Source organism: Mustela putorius, unplaced genomic scaffold (assembly GCF_011764305.1).
Source record: "Mustela putorius furo isolate JIRA1106 unplaced genomic scaffold, ASM1176430v1.1 tig00000127_pilon_pilon_pilon, whole genome shotgun sequence".
Taxonomy (NCBI): Eukaryota; Metazoa; Chordata; class Mammalia; order Carnivora; family Mustelidae; genus Mustela; species Mustela putorius.
In genome coordinates this window covers 2,181,681-2,186,845 of record NW_025421288.1, presented here as the reverse complement: position 1 = coordinate 2,186,845, position 5,165 = coordinate 2,181,681, and the positions used below count along the sequence as shown (strand labels likewise).

General features: G+C 36.1%; 1 pseudogene; it reads right to left on the bottom strand.

The window, feature by feature from the left end:
* Positions 1 to 3,799: 3,799 nt before the first annotated feature.
* On the bottom strand, positions 3,800 to 4,755 carry LOC123388212 (annotated as a pseudogene).
* Between the last annotated feature and the right edge of the window lie 410 nt (positions 4,756 to 5,165).

Sequence of the window (5,165 nt, the reverse complement as noted above, 5' to 3'; positions counted from 1 at the left end):
TGTTCCTGGAGATCTACATTGATTCAACTCAAGCAAAGGTCAAAAGGACATTTTGGATGTCCTTTTTGCAAAGAGCACCTATAAAATGAAAAAAAAAAAAAGTGAATGATATGAATCCTAGACTTTGCATTAAAAAGAACAAAGTGGGCACAAGAAAAGGAAAAATAACCCTAAGCCAGGATCACTCTTTGAATATTTGGACAATTCTATCAAACTGAGGTTTAGTTTTACTAGCTTCATTCATGTATATGGATTCATATGCTTTCATCCTAATTTAATAATTAAAAATATATTGGTATTAAGCAGCAATCTATATAACAAATCAAAAAGGGTGGCGTTATCCCCATTTTATAGGAGAGGAAGTAGAAAGGGGAAAGTCTCAAAATAAGAACACCAAAGAGTCAATAATCTGAATCTACCTGATTTCTCAGTCCATGTCCTTTAATGCTATGATGCAATGCAAGGCAATGGTGATAGAAAAATGATTTTAATAGTTACCATATATTGAACTGGGGATAGTGCCTCATACTCCATATTACATGTAATATATATTATAATATATATGTATTATAATGTTATATATATAGCATGCATATACATGCTATATTATTATATACATGTATATCATAGTGATATATAGTTATATAAAATTATGTGTTATATTTATATTAATTTGTGACTAGAAATAAATTCTAGAGATGTTCCATTAACAACTCTGCTTAATTTTACTTATCATATGTGATGATAACACATCACTGTAATATTGTGTTTTGTAACTACCTTAGGAATAAGAATATTATACCATGTTTCCAAATTTCCTGTAGACCTCAGAATCATTTGATATCGTTCATATCACCCATCTTATGCTGATAAGCCATTAAAAAATGTGATGTTCAAATAAATGATTTTTAAGTACGATAGAAGAATTTCTAGTCTTTATGTAAATTTTTGCTCCTTAAAGATTTTGTCTGTAACAAAGAATAGTTTTTACAAGTAGAGCAATGTCTAGTCCATGATAAATGTTGAAAGAAAAATAAAAGTATAAAGGAAGGTAAAAATAAAAATAGTAGAGTGTATAGAAATATTTTCTCATTTTTGTCTGATTCGGACTCTGAGCCTTCTAACTAGATCTCTTCAAGAAACTTCAATTTGTTTTAACTCCTGCTTAAGATGTGTGATGAGAAAGAAATTGAAACTCAGATTCTCAGTTAAAAAGCAAATAGCTTAACTTGCTACTCTTCCTGCTTTCAGTAAGATTTCATCATATGATTGGGAACTGTTCATGTAATTTTTCTCTTTTAATTAGTTTAATTTTTGGTAACATTTAATTATGAATAGATATTTTTAAAATATACGTTTCCATCTACATTCAAAACAACTTCAGGATAAATTTATTCTATTTATTCCTTCTGTCCCTCAACAGAAGGAATATCAACAGAAATTTATTTAGCCCAAAGAATATATCAGACACATTAATGGTTGTTTCTCAATGGTAAATAGAGAGGAATTTGGGTCTTGCCTTCAGAGAGCTTCAGATCATCTGAGAGACAACCAGCAGGGTCAGAAAATGACAACACCATATTATAAATGGTAAGGTAGTGGCAGCAAAGGGTTGCTGTGAAAGCATGCTGTGAGGAACACAAAAGAAAGATCCAGAGGTTCAGGAATGGTTCAAATATGAAATGACATACAAAAATGGAACCTGAAACATGAAATCCTGTCCACAGTTTGAATATGTACACATCATTTGGTATAGGAACATTCCTAAGAGAGGGATTACATAACCAAGGTCAGGGGTGAAAATCAGTTTGTAGGAAATCTGGTGAATTCAGTGTGGTTATGGTAGTTAATTCATCTATTCAGTCAACAGTTACTTAATGAACTCTTACCATGTGCTAGACAGTGTGCTAGACAATGAGTTTATAAAGGATAAATGACAGGGTATGGCCCTAGAGAGACAGGAACAGGGAAAATGAAGATCTCATAATCCTATTAAAGCTTAGTGCTAAATAAGTGTTTGCTTCCTCAAAAAGTTAAGAGTAGACCTATCCTACAACCCAGCAATTGCACTACAAGGTATTTACCCCAAAGAAACAGATGTAGTGAAAAGAAAGGGCCCATGCACCCCAATGTTCATAGCAGTAATGTCCACCATAGCCAGATTTGGAGGAACTGGGATGCCTGTCAACAGATGACTGGAAAAATATGTGGTTCGTGTATGTAGTGGAATATTACTCAGCCATCAGTATGGATGAAAGCTACCTTTTGCATAGACATGGATGGAAGGGGGTTATTATGCTAAGTTAAATAAGTCAATCAGAGAAAGACAGTCATTATATGTTTTCACTCATATGTGGAATACACGGCATACCACAGAGGACCATAGGGTAAGGGAGAGACAACCAGAAGGGAAGAAATCAGAGAGGAAGATAAATCACAAGAGACCCTTGACTCTGGGAAACAAACTGAAGTTGTGGAGAGAGGAGGTTAGATGGCAGGATGGTGTAACAAGGTGATAGGTATTAAGGAGGGCATATGTTGAGATGAGCACTGTGTGTTATGGTGAACTAATGAATCATGGAAACACCACATTAAAAAAACAATGTTGTACTATAAGTTAGCTAACTGAATTTAAACAAAAATACCCACTTGGCAACCTTAAAAATATTTATTTTGAAAGAACAAATAATATAGGATAAAACAGAGAGGGAGACAAACCTTAAGCCATAAGAAAAAACTGAGGGTTGGTGGAGGAGAAGTAGGTGGAAAGATGGGATAATTGGATGATGGGTATTAAGGAAGGCACTTGATATAATGAGCAGTAGGTGCTATAAGCAACCAATGAATCACTGCATTCTATGCCAAAATAATAATACACTGTAAGGGACTGGTTGGCCAGAGAGAGCCATTTTGTTGCAGTGAACTTAGATTGACCCTATGCAGTGAACTTATATTGACCCTGCCCCTCCCAGAGGAACTTACTTGCAAAGCCTAGATACAAGGGCGAGTCAGGCCAGGTGAAGACATCCAATCAGAAGGGCATACCTATATTTACTGAGGGGAGTTTAAATCCCATTGGCCACCTGTGTGGGGGCAGGGCTCAACCACCCCTATAAAGGTTAGTCTGCAAGGCTGAAGCTGGGGAGGAGTAGGAGAGTCGTCAGAGCGGGGAGAGCTGTCAGAGCTGTCAGAGCCATCAGAGCGGTTATAAAAGCCGTCAGAGCCATCAGAGCTCTTATAAGAGCTGTAAGAGCCATCAGAGCTGTCAGAGCTTTTGTAAGACCCGTCAGAGCCCTCAGAGCTCTTGTAAGAGCTGTCAGAGCTGTCAGGGCTCTTGTCAGAGCTATAAGAGCTATGAGAGCTGCCAGTGGCCCCGTCGCCCCGAGCCGTGGCCTCAGGGAGCAGACTCGCCGGAGGAGCCCACTGAGGCACCCTGGTGCCCCTAAAATCATAGACTTTAACAACTCCTTTGCTATAGAGAATATTTCCTCATGTGGTCTAGCCAACATACCTGAATTTTTAATACAAAATTATTAAAATTTTCTTTTTCCATCACAATTCACAGATTATATAACATTGTCTTAACTGTACATATTACCAATATTGTGCCTGTAAGCTTGTCCTTACCATCTCAAAGTCTATAAAACTAACTATGTTTTAAAGTTATTTTTGAATGATTAAATTAATATTTCTTTCTAGTTATTATTAAACTCTTAAGTTCCGATTTTTGTCACTCATGAGCTTGATACAAGCTGAACAAGTACACTTTGAAATGGTTTCTTCCCTATCCTATGTAGGTCTAGCTGGCTCCTTGCTTTGTTAAAAAGATGTTGAGCCCTGTTGTTTGACACCAAGTCTTCTCATGGCCTGTTTCATCTCTGTATTTCTCAGCATATAGATTAAAGGATTGAACATAGGAAGCAATGATGGTGTAAAACAGAGCAAATATTTTATCTTCAGAGAAAGTGGTTGGAGGTTAAAGTTAGGCAAAGACTGAAGGCCCAAAAATAAAGCTATCACAGTGATATGAGACACACAGGTAGAGAGGGCTTGCATCTTCCTTCAGCTGAGTGATGTCTTAAACTGAATAATATAATAATATAAGAAAAAAACAAAACCGCAAATGTCACTAAGGTAACCAGTCCTGAATTGACAACCATAAGGACACCAGTGATGTAGGTATCGGTGCAGGCCACCTTTAGCAAAGGAAAAATATCACAAAAGTAGTGATTAATCTCATTAGGACCACAGAAGGGCAACCTGATTACCATAAGTAATTGAGGAAAGGAGTGGACATCCCCACCAGCCCATGCAGCCAAGACTAGGAGACGGCACTTTGTCCTGTTCATGATAAGCAGGTAGTGGAGAGGTTTGCAGATGGCAGTGTAGCGATCAAAGGCCATGACTGTAAGGATTAAAACTTCAGTCATTCCAAAGAAGTGCATTGTCAAGATGTGTAACATGCAACTACCATAGGAGATGGTTTTTCTTTCCATTAGCAGGTCAGCAATAAATTTAGGTGCAATGGTAGAGGTGTAGCAGATGTCCATAGAGGATAAGTGGCTGAGGAAGTAGTACATGGGTTGGTGCAAAAGAGGACTGCCTTGAATGGAGACAAGGATCAGAAGGTTTCCTGCCAACAGGACAGCATAACAGAATAAGAAGAGCACAAAGCAAAATATTTGCATGTTCTGGTCATATGAAAGTCCCAAGAGAATGAATTCTGAGACATTCCTCTGGCTCTCCATGTGTTTCAGACTGGCATAGATTGTAAACAGATGGGTTAAATATCTGAAAAGAAAAAAAAAATAGGAATCTGCATAAAAAAATTAGCAGCATGGCAACAATACTATAAATTTTACCAAAAAGCAAATTCATATCATTGAGTACATATTATTTATTCCTGATACCTAGATTTATGCTTTTTTTAAATTTCTCTTATTTTAGAAATCTATTGTAAATTATTCTATAACTGGAAAATAATGTAATTTTCAACATTACCATCCAAGATGATGGAATAATCAAATGTTAGATTTATGTTAAAGCAATAATTTTATTATTATTAGTTGTATTAATTAGATAACAAAAGGGCTTTAATTTACATAGTTAAAATTTTTGCACATTTTAAAATGTAGATGTTTATGCATAGGTGAAAATCTTTTCTT